This window comes from Pygocentrus nattereri, chromosome 12 (assembly GCF_015220715.1).
Source record: "Pygocentrus nattereri isolate fPygNat1 chromosome 12, fPygNat1.pri, whole genome shotgun sequence".
Lineage (NCBI taxonomy): Eukaryota > Metazoa > Chordata > Actinopteri > Characiformes > Serrasalmidae > Pygocentrus > Pygocentrus nattereri.
Genome location: NC_051222.1, coordinates 22769369 through 22781524, shown reverse-complemented (window position 1 = coordinate 22781524; position 12156 = coordinate 22769369). Strand labels below are relative to the sequence as shown.

The window sequence follows — 12156 nt, the reverse complement described above, 5'->3', positions numbered from 1 at the left end:
TGGGTGCACCTTAAAGTAGCTGAATTCACTAATTAACAGGAGTTACTGGAAACTCTTAGTCAAATAGTGCTTGTAAAAGGGAACCATTCTGCATTAGAGTGTCTGCAAAGTTTGTTTGGTTTTATTTCATCTCATTTTTTGACTTATTTTTATATGTTGTATTTTGAAGGACTTACATTGCCTAATGACTTAAAATCTTAGTGTTAGAATGTATGTAGAATAGAACAAATTACCACAAGGACTTTTATGAAAGTTTGCTTCAACAGTTTTTTCAAAATAATATTTTTTTCTTTGTTCTTATTTCACCTCAATGTTTTATTCTCTTTTTGTTTTACAGCAAACACACACAGACACACACTACGTGCTCCAGCTCGTGTAGTGTCTGACAAGATTAGAGGAGGTGTATATGCTGGGGTGAACAGCAAGATGAGGTTAATGAACAGAGCTTAGTGACTCTCTCTCTCTCTCCCTCTCTTTCTCGCCCACTCCTCCGCCTTGCCTTTCTCTTGTCCCCGTGGCTTGGCTCCATTCCATTTCGGGGGATTCTGGAAGTTTGGCTGGCAGTGAAACAATTTCACAGGGGAAGCTGTGTTTGCTTTTGTGTGAGACTCAGTCACCTCCACCGCTCTGAGAGAGAGAGAGAGAGAGAGAAAGAGAGAGAGAGAGAGAGAGAGAGAGAAAGAGAAAGAGAGAGAGAGAGAGAGAAAGAGAGAGAGAGAGAGAGAGAGAGAAAGAAAGAGAGAGAGAGAGAGAGAGAGAAAGAGAAAGAGAGAGAGAGAGAGAGAGAGAAAGAGATAGAGAGAGAGAGAGAGAGAGAGACAGAGAGAGAGAGAGAGAGAGAAAGAGAGAGAGAGAGAGAGAGAGAGAAAGAGAAAGAGAGAGAGAGAGAGAAAGAAAGAGAGAGAGAGAGAGAGAGAGAGAGAGAGAAAGAGAAAGAGAGAGAGATTGTTCTGGCCTGTGTGTGATGCGACACATTGTGGGCTGGCAGTGCACTATGTATGAGTGTGCATGGTGTTGGCAGGACAGTTTGGAGGCAAGTCGATTCCTACAGCATTCCATCAGCTTTTGAACACTGGTGAAAGCAGTTGAACAGTTTGAAGATCAGCTTTGTTTGTGGAGGAACCATGGAGACAAACAAAGCCTTACCATTACATAGCATACATAGCACTGCATTAGATATAGTTTATTATACAGTTACACTCTTCAAATAAAGACTGTGGAGGATCCATGGGGCAAACAAAGCATCTCCATTACATAGCATAACTTCAAATAATGGTTCCTCAGTATTCCTTGGCTTGGGTGTATGATTTTTTAAAAACTTTGCTATAGAGCCTTTATATGATGTGTATTATATATAAGGCTCTTCACACGTTACAAAAATAGTACTTTAAAGTGACACTTTAAAAATAACCATTGCTATATCTGGTGTAAATGTGTGACCTTCTATCCTATATTGGTATTGTAGCAGTCTCTTGAGTAAGATTTTCAGGACCTCCTGATGATGTATCTTGAAGGTAGGAGGTACAGTGGGGAGAACAAGTATTTGATACACTGCTGATTTTTCAGGTTTTCCCACTTGCAAAGCATGTAGAAGACTGTAATTTTTATCATAGGTACTCTTCAACTGTGAGTGATGGAATCTAAAACAAAAATCCAGAAAAATACATTGTATGATTTTTAAATAATTAATTTCCATTTTATTGTGTGAAATAAGTATTTGATACACCAGAAAAAGAAACTTAATATTTGGTACAGAAACCTTTGTTTGCAATTACAGAGATGAGACGTTTCCTGTAGTTCTTGACAAGGTTTGCACACACTGCAGCAGGGATTTTGGCCCACTCCTCCATACAGATCTCCTCCAGAGCCTTCAGGTTTCATGGCTGTCGCTGGGCCACACGGACTTTAAGCTCCCTCCAAAGATTTTCTATTGGATTCAGGTCTGGAGACTGGCTAGGCCACTCCAGGACCTTAAGATGTTTCCTACGGAGCCACTCTTTAGTTGCCCTGGCTGTGTGTTTTGGGTCGTTATCATGCTGGAAGACCCAGCCACGACCCATCTTCAGTGCTCTTACTGAGGGAAGGAGGTTGTTGGCCAAAATCTCACGATACATGGCCCCATCCATCCTTCCCACAATACGGTGCAGTCGTCCTGTCCCCTTTGCAGAAAAGCATCCCCAAAGAATGATGTTTCCACCGCCATGCTTCACGGTTGGGATGGTGTTCTTGGGGTTGTACTCATCATTCTTCTTCCTCCAAACATGACGAGTGGAGTTTAAACCAAAAAGTTCTATTTTTGTCTCGTCAGACCACATGACCTTCTCCCATTCCTCCTCTGGATCATTCAGATGGTCATTTGCAAACTTCAGACGGGCTTTGACATGCGTTGGCTTGAGGAAGGGCACCTTGCGTGCACTGCAGGATTTTAATCCTTGACGGCGTAGAGTGTTACTGATTGTTTTCTTTGAGACTGTGGTCCCAGCTCTATTCAGGTCATTGACCAGGTCCTGCCGTGTAGTTCTGGGCTCATTCCTCACCTTCCTCAAGATCATTGATGCTCCACGAGGTGAGATCTTGCATGGCGCCCCAGACCGAGGGAGATTTTCTGTTATTTTGCATTTCTTCCATTTTCTAATAATTGCACCAACAGTTGTTGCCTTCTCACCAAGCTGCTTGCCTATTGTCCTGTAGCCCATCCCAGCCTTGTGCAGGTCTACAATTTTATCCCTGATGTCCTTACACAGCTCTCTGGTCTTGGGCATTGTGGAGATGTTGGAGTCTGACTGATTGAGTGTGTGGACAGGTGTCTTTTATACAGGTAACGAGTTCAAATAGGTGCAGTTAATACAGGTAATGAGTGGAGAACAGGAGGGCTTCTTAAAGAAGAAGTAACATGTCTGTGAGAGCCAAAATTCTTACTGGTTGATAGATGATCAAATACTTATTTCACACAATAAAATGGAAATTAATTATTTAAAAATCATACAATGTATTTTTCTGGATTTTTGTTTTAGATTCCATCACTCACAGTTGAAGAGTACCTATGATAAAAATTACAGTCTTCTACATGCTTTGCAAGTGGGAAAACCTGAAAAATCAGCAGTGTATCAAATACTTGTTCTCCCCACTGTATGTTTGAAAAACTATAACTGCTTTGGGGCAGATTTTTAGAGTGGGCTGTTTGAAATGCTAATGCTATCTTGGTTGTATTTCTAAACCTATAGATCAGCAGCTAAGCAGTAGTCAGGATTGGCTGACACCACAGGGATTCCCAATGGTTTTATGATGTATTTGCATGATGTATTCTGGTTTCTATAGTAAGAGAACACTGATAAACAAAAGCATGAAAGGATCTTTATGGTAAGAAATATGGTTCTACTACAGCACAGCTCTGAAAAACCCTTATGGACTGCTTTCAAAGGTGTACCATGCAGCAGAGGTATGTGTCCAACTTCCAATGCTCTACTCTTCTAAAATACCACAGTAAGTTTGATGGAGGGCTGAGACTTCACTCTATAGGATCATACACTTGAAACGGCCTTTGGGTACAAAAGAATGCAAAACTCTGATGGTTCATCTGATTTTCTAATGGCAGTGTACAGAGTGTCAAGACCTCTGTGCAATCTTGCATCCTTAAAATGAGGGTTCTTTAATAAAGGCAATGGTTATACAAAGCTTGGATCAATCTAGTTTGTGGCCCTGAAAGTCATGAGGCCTCTGAATACCTAAGTACAAATGTGTTTAAATAAAAGAAGTTAACACAACCTCTGCAGCTGCAACTATTAAACACATTTTCTGTAAATGTTAAAGCACAACTGCTTTATATTGATATATTGATTGAACTTGAAAAATAGTGAAAACAAAGTTTGTACATCCTTCTAAGTCAGCACTTAGAAGTAACACCTTTTTTGGCAGATATCACAGCTTCCAAACTTATGTATTATAGGAATTTTCACCCACTTGTCTATTGCACATTGCTTCTAGTTCTACAATATTCTTGAGCCTGTTTTGCATGCACAGTGTGTTTAAGATCTAGCCACAGATACAGTGGTTCAAGTCTGGGGACTGTGACAGCCATTCCAAAAGCTTGGTCTTGCTAAAGTAGTTCATGGTGGAGATTGAGCATGGCCATAACTATCTATGAGGACAATACGCTCCAGAGTAAGGCACTCCTTTTGTGAGAAATAATATAAAAATAGTGGTCTGATCCTGCAGTAGCCTACTTGGGGGCAGAGCCACAGGCAACACAAGCTTACCTAATCAAGTTTAGATGGGATATTTATTAACCTGCATTTTAAAGATAAAAATCTGTTTTGTTTTAAGTGAGTGTTGTCACTGGTCAGTGAATATCATTAGATTATTCTCCAAGCTCCTTATTTTCTCAGCCCTCCAAGCACTGTGTAGTAACTGTTGCTATCTGCCATTGTCTCAAGCCTTCAGTTTCATTATCAGTGCCTGCCATGTCTGTAACTAATAATAAAGTCAAGTTTCAGCTGGGTTTTATGAGATGAAATGTGGAAACAGTGATTGTAGTGAGCAATCAGGTAGTACTCAATCTCTCTGCTGACCTCAGAACAGATGTATCATGGTCACAGACATAACACTGTCTGTACAAGACAGTGTGCTAATGTTACCCTCAGATTTGCAGTACACATACTATATAACATACTACACAACATTTATGAGTGTAATTAACAGATTATGCTTGCTAAATACCTGATAAAACAAACTTATAACACTTATAATGTTGCTAGCTAAATCAGCATATTTAAGTCTAGCTCTAGTAGCTGCATAGTTTAGGCAATGGGCTCTGTATTTGGCTATTTTAGCTATAAGTGATGAGACAAAAATATATATAGTTGTATTGGGTTACCTACTCATAACATACTTTAAAGAGTAGGAGCTAAATCACTGTTAACGCACATATTAATGGCAAAATATCACATAATATAATCAAGAAATCAACAGATACATTAGGCTGTATTTTGTTTCATTCACTGTATGAGTACCCTGTCCGAGTTTTGGCTTGGTAGACACAGACTTTTATGGCATATGTTTAAGGTATGCTTTTTGAATAATCAAATACTAAGATAATAGAGAGAAAAAGAGACATACGGAAATGTAAAATAAAAAAAAATCAATGTGATTAGCAAAGGATTCAATAAAATTAATAAGTACAAAAATAATAGTCAAATGACTAATTAAATAAAATTAAACAAGGTAACTGGAGTCATATACATTTATGGAACAATAAAATCTAATGAAGGGAAAAATAAACTAAAGGAGAAATTTCTAATTTAAGTAGAGTTATGGCCATGATTTTGAGGTATGTTTTGTATAAAGAGATCCACCCACATGCTTAACAGTTAGCAGGGTGTTCTTTTCATCAAATGCTGCTCCTTTTTTCTCCACGCTCCAAACATTACTTTGCTGATTGTGGCCAAAGAGTTACATTATCACTTCATCAGTCCATAGCACTTGTTTCCAAAATGCCTCTGGCTTATCTAGACGTTGTTTTGCATACTTCTAATGTTGCCTTTTGTGATAAGGTCACAGGTGGGGTTTCCTCCAGATAACTCTCCTATGCAGATCATGTCTGTGCAAGCAATGCTACACTCCTGTTTCAGCTAGACCTTCTTGCAGGCCTTTTGCTGTCTGGTCAGAATCAAGTAATTGAAATGAGTTGATCAAATAAAGTATAAATTCTAGGTTTGGACATTGGGTAAAAGGCAACTAAAAACTGAAAGAAGTGATATATGTTAAAGAAATGATGAAATCATGCTTAGGTATAAAAGGAGCACCCAGGAAAGGCCTAGTCCTTAAAAAGCAAGGGTGGGTTGATGCTCACCACTTTGGGAAAAAAAAATCATCAGCAAAAAATCCAACAATTTAAAAACAACATTGCTGAATAAGGAGTTGAGGCATTTCACACTCTACAGAGCATATCTTCAAAAGATTCAGTGAATCCAAAGAAATCTGTGCATTAAAGAAAAGGCCAAAAACCACATCTGAATGCCTATGACTTTTGACCCTGCATTGCATTGAAAGCCAGCATGCTTCTGTGGTGGATTTCACCACATAGGCTCAGAAATACTTTGAAAAACTGTCAATAAACACTGTTAATCACTGCGTCCATAAATTCAAATTAAGACTGTACCAACTTCTCTGAAGTCAAGCCCTTCTGAAATGGGCTGAAATGTCTTTTTCAGTGATATCTATGCTTATTTCAATATGACCATATCTAACCCCAGTCTGCATGTTACACATCAGCATGGCTGCGTAATCAGAATGTGTGTGCTCAACAGAACTGCTTGCAGTCCAGAGCTCTCCTATTGAAAATGTGTGTCAAAATACAACAACAAAAGCCTTGTGTGGCTGCACAACTGACGAATGGTAAATAAAAATTACACTCTCAAAACTGGATCGGTTTGTGTCTAGAGTCCCCAAATGTCTACTAAGTGTTTTTAAAAGGAAAATTTGGCATGAGCATTTATTTATATAGTGTGTTTTTGTACCATTTTGAATTTAATACAAGACAAATAGAATTTACTAATCACTGCCTTCTGTATTCCATATACATTTTGGGTCTAATTGGCACCAAAAATTGTAGGGTGACCATATTTTGGTTTTCACAAAAAGGGACACTGAGAATCAGATGGTGACTCAGGGCAGCCTGTAGAAACCAAATGCCAATGTGAATGTGAAGCCAAATTCCATACTTTCTCAGCAATTTATAAATCCTGGCTGGACTTCTTTTAAGGTCCCATAAAGAGGACATGTCCTGGAAAAAGAGGACATATGGGTCACCCTAGCTGTTGTTACAAGACATTGCGTTGTTGAACAACCCTTTTTGCTAAAAGAGTGATTAAAATTTAATCAGTGTGAATCTCAAAGGACCTATCAAGGTTTTCCAGGAGGATGACAGGACGCAGAAAGGAATGCAAAGAAGAAGCCTGGAAAGAAGCCAGTATCCCTGCAGTGTACGAACACTGGCAGGAAGTTCCCTCCTATTGTTCCTGGAATTTCATTGATGCATTGTTGTACAAGCTGTTCGAATGAAGAAGACTCCCTCTCTCTCCTTTTACTGACACGGTCACTCCACCGCTTTCTCTTTCCTACCAGTGTTAATCTGAAAGTCAGGCAGGAAAACAGTAAAAGTGAGAGAAAGGAATGTAGCGGCCATCTTAGTCATCGTCACCACAAGGGTGACGCATTCCTTTCACAGTACCAGGCTGCTTTTCAGACACATTCTGGTGTGATTCTAAGAGGAGTTGTCAGCATACACTCTCATTTCCTGAGTTGGTTAGCTCAGTCTTACGCAGCCCACTCTCCTAACAGGACATTTTGAAGCAGAGGCCTGTCACATACACCGCCAGGCTTTCATAAAGCATTCTCTTTGTTGAAAGTGTGTAAACTCATTTATCTAATGAACAGGCACGTCCAGAACCCCTCACATAAGCTCCCTCGGTTTGGAGAGATCAAACATTTTCTTTGAAGTCTTTTAAGTTTCTATAGATTTGCTTGGATGCTGCATATTTTTGGTTCAGAATGCAGGAACAGTGTATAAACGGTAAAATTATGTGAATAGTCAACATTTGGTCTACATACTTTGGCCATCAAAAATTTCTTTGTCAGTCTCCAATAACCTAAAGAGGCTCTCTGGCAAAATGAGAAATGAAGCCATTGCTACATCCATTGTAAACATGTCTATTCACCTCTTAGGTCAGTGCTGCAGTCTTTAAAATTTTTGAGATTTCCTCATTTAAAGCCTAGAAAAAGATCTTCTGAAGATGTATCCTGAAGGTGGAAGTAAGTAACATGTAAAGGTCTATTGCTATAACCATATTTGCATCTAGATCAGTGACAAGCAATCAAAATTTTGCATGCTGGCTATTGTGGTGAGAAAACATGGGTGAAAAACACATGAAATCAATACAAATTCTGTCAAACCAGTGATCATACCCTAGCAAGTAGCTGCTATGTTAGGCTGTAATGCCCTATAACATTAAAGAGATTAAAGAGGTTTCAGTTTGAGGAAAACATTACTACAGTGCACAATTGTGGCATATAGGGTTCTTGCTTTATGGTATCTATGCTATAGATGTTGCACTACTGAATTCTGCATAACACAAAACAAATGAGACAGCAAACTATCCATTGAAAGGCTCTTTAAAGAACCAAAACTGATTGTTTCATGGCATTGCCCTAAAGAAGGGCCTCTTGGAAGCAACATCAGGAAAAGTACTGTGCCTTAGGAGTTTCACTAAATGAGTTTCCAACATAGAGCAGCTATACACAAGCCTAAGATCAAAATGCACAATGCCAAGTGTCGGATGGGGAGGTGTAAAGTATGCCACCACTGGACTGCAAATTCTGTGGAGTGACGAATCACGCTTCTCTATCTGGCAGTCTGATGGACGAGCCTGGGTTTGGAGAATGTCAGGAGAATGTTACCTGTCTGATCACATTGTGCCAACTGTAAAGTGGAGGAGGAGGGATAATGCTATAGGGTTGTTTTTTAGTGGTTGGCCTAGAAATCTTTATTTCCAGTGAAGGTAAATCTTAATGCTTCATCACACCTGTAACTTTTGGAGAATTCTATTCTTCCAACTTTGTGGAACACTTTGGGGAAGACCCTTTTCTGTTCCAGCATGACTGAGCCCCAGTACACAAAGCAAGGTCCAAAAAGGCTTGGCTGGGTGAGTTTCGTGTGGAAGAACTTGACTGACCCTCACAGAGAGCTGACCTCAACCCCATCAAACACCTTTGAGATGAACAAGAATGGAGATTGCGAGCCAGATCCTCTTATCCAACATCAGTATCTGACCTCACAAATGCTCTTCTGGATGAATGGCAAAAATTCCCGCAGACACAGCCCAAAATCTTGTAGAAAGCTTCCCAGATGAGTGGAAGCTCTCAAAGCTGTCCATATTAATGCCTATTTAGAATGGGATATCATGAAAGCCACTGTGGGTGTAATGTGTACATGTGCCGATCCTTTTGTAAATATAGTGTATATTTAGGGCCATTTTGGAACATTTATTGCCCCTAAACGATATCTTACATACTCTGGACTTAGTTGCTCCTTTTTACAATTTTTAAAAGTACACATTTAGGGCCCCCTGTTAGCTTGGGGTCCTAAGCGACAGCTTGTACTGCTTATAGAAAGAAGCAGAACAATTTTGGGGGGCAGGGGTATAAATAAAAGCAGGCAAACTCAATGTAACATATCCTGTTGCACACTCCTTACTATATACATATGCACACACACTCACACACCTCCTATATTACCTGTACCTTTTGTCCACTGAACCGTCTAACCTCCTTCTATCCCTTAAAAAAGAGGCAGAAAAGGTTGAACAAGTGAGTGTTATTATCATACTCTCCCCCCTACTGACGAATCAGCAATCAGCGCTTTAAATAGCCCCATCCTCTTGGCCCTTGCCCCATTTTCCACTTCTTAACCTGGCCGCTCCCCGCGTCTGGCTTTTAGTGTGCCTGGCAGACTGAAGGGAGCCAAGCTGTAATGGAGTGTGCTCAGCAGGGGTCCGGGGGGCTATTGGGATGGAGCCTCTGCCTGAAGCATATGTAGAGGCCAGAAAGGAGGGAGGAGTCTGAGTTGAGGGGCTGAAGTAGTGGTCCATGGGGGGTGAGTGGTGTGGGGGCGGGGGGTGAGGCTTGGGGGGGGGGGGGGGGGTGAGGGGGCGGGGGGTGAGTGGTGGGGGTGGAGTTCTTTCTTTTTCTCCTCTTTATGCATTTTTATGTTACTTATCACCTTTTACTGCTTTTGGAATTTGAACTTTCTTTGTGTTTTCTTTGAACAGAAGATAGTTAGATGCTAATATGTTAGATGTCCAGCTTCATGTTCACCAGTTTGAACTTTGCCTAAGTCATTTTTTGACTCCTTTCTTTTCTAAGCTATCGTCATTAGCACATGTTAAAACCATTTAGGATCAAAGTTGGTTTAAACAGCTGAAAGATTTGAATGGAGACACCACAGCAAGAGAATAAAATCTGTGTGTTTTGCCATTCTCAAGACAGTATTGTCACAAACATTTGCAGGAGTTGTTTTTTGTTTAAATAAACCTAGTTAGCCTTTAATATGTTACATTCTTGCAACTCCTGATCCTTTTCAGTTACTCCTTCAATAGAGCTGGTGATGATATTAATTCTCTTGCTCTATACAATTTTTAATGGATGAATGGAATAACTGAAATTTGGAGGGAGGAAGAGCCTGAAACTCCTCTTCCTTCCAATCTAACTTCCCATAACGTCTCCATCTCTACCTTTAGTTTCCTGTGATGGCGTTTTCACAATACCAGTTGCTTTCCCATCTCCTCCTGAGCCTAAGTTCCATCTGTCAGTCCTACCTCCATCCAAATGAGACATCTGGCCTTCTAGCTCCAAGCAGAAGCTGCCCAGAACTCCAGCCTCATTCTCTGCCCTCCCTAAAGCCCACATTTTCCCCTCAAACTACCACTACTGAAGGCGCAGTCCTTGAAAAGAGATATGTTTCACTTGGTGTTTGAATGGCAGACTATGAGGACAGGTAATGTGTTATAATGTGCTAAGCATCAGTACTTAGGACATGCACACCTTAGCCCTTTGCTATATGGCCTATTCACTCATGACTGTGTCCCTCATGGTGACTGAGTTGAGTTGATGAAAGTGAGCATTTATGAAATAACAGCGCTGTTGTGTCTGTTATGTTGTTATGAGTGCCACAGCAAAAGTATCTTGTTGTGTTTAATACACATGAAAACATAACATTATTGCAAACCAACAAAGAAACCATGCTCATTTGTGTTAAAAAACATGAATGAAAATTAGTGGCATAATCACTGGGCTCTCAGACAAACAAAAATGTACCTGCACCTGAGTATTTTTTCTGACAGTGTAGCATTGGCACCCCTAACTGCTTTTCTTTTTTTGCACCCCTTATTTGGCTACTTACATAATTTTACACTCATGACTCATGGGTAGATATGATAATAGTATATTTCAATCATTGGCCTTACATTAGACCACAACTTGGTTAAGTCATAGCAATAGCGAGTAAACAACAGATTCCATGGTCATTTAGCTATTCATTGAAGGTATTCATTTTCTTCTGGGAAGCCCATTCATTTATTTAGCACTGGGGCTGCTGTGAAAAATTCCGAAAAACATTTAATGGACAATTCTGCATCTTTATGAAATGTACTCATTGCTTCGCCTTTCTTTTTTATGATGATGAAGGAATTAAGTAGAGTTCTGTGCAGGTTTGGGGACAACTGCACCTTGATTTTGCCCTTTCCACTGTTGTTGAAAATAAGCCCTCATTGGAGCAATGACTGTCTGTCTCTTCTCTCAAACAGGCCGATGTCAGCCTCAGCTAGCAGATTCCAGGGACCTGTACAGGACCTGAAGGGAGTACAGAAGAGATTTTTGCCACCTCAAGCAGCTCCATCACACATCATGACACTTTTTGGGGAAAAAATGCATTTTTTCTTTTTTTTAAAGACAGCTGCTGTAAGGCGTCATGATAGTCAAAGTATTTTGGACTGTTATTTTCAGTAAGTTCAGAATTTCTAAGGCAAGCTCTGCTGGTTCTTGCAAAGAAATGAGAATTATCATTGATCTTTTTGCTATTTCTGATGCCGACACTTCAAAGACTGCCCTCCTCTTGAGTTCTTCAGAATGATTAAAGTGACTGGACCAAAAGTGCGAGGGCCGAAACCAATTTCCTTTCGTGTCAGGCAAATGTACTCGATGGCTATTGTAGCATGATTAAAAAGCTGAAATGGTTTATTAAAGGACTCTTAAATATGTGAATGTGTCATGATAATAATGATTTCAGATTTTTAAAAATCTAATAATCTTCCGTTTGCAGTGTAGTAATACTGCCCTCTTTTGAATTGGGAAGCTCTTGAACTGTAGAAGACCCCAGACCACAGATCAAAGCCAGTCCAGAGTTTTATCAGATAAGCTTAAAAATAAAAGGTTCTAACTGTTTTGTTTTGGCTTGAAAGTGCAGGAAAACGTTTTATTAGTATAGAACCTTTACATTATGTAGAGAAGAGTGGCGTGTCCAGCACAGCGTGAGGTTTTGTGTTAATGGCACTCATTTCATACATTGAAAGTTATGCTGAAATTGTAATTTTATGAACTGCAAAT

At 39.9% G+C, this 12156-nt stretch overlaps 1 long non-coding RNA gene across 2 annotated transcripts in view; it reads left to right on the top strand.

Moving 5' to 3' along the window:
* The window catches only part of LOC108428185, a 58650-nt gene extending 46840 nt beyond the window's left edge, over positions 1 to 11810 (top strand). For both annotated transcript variants that reach the window (XR_001857907.2, XR_005131140.1), the window contains one exon: positions 11358 to 11810. This is a non-coding gene — a long non-coding RNA (uncharacterized LOC108428185). The remainder of the gene's footprint in view (positions 1 to 11357) is intronic.
* The last annotated feature ends 346 nt before the right edge of the window (positions 11811 to 12156 follow it).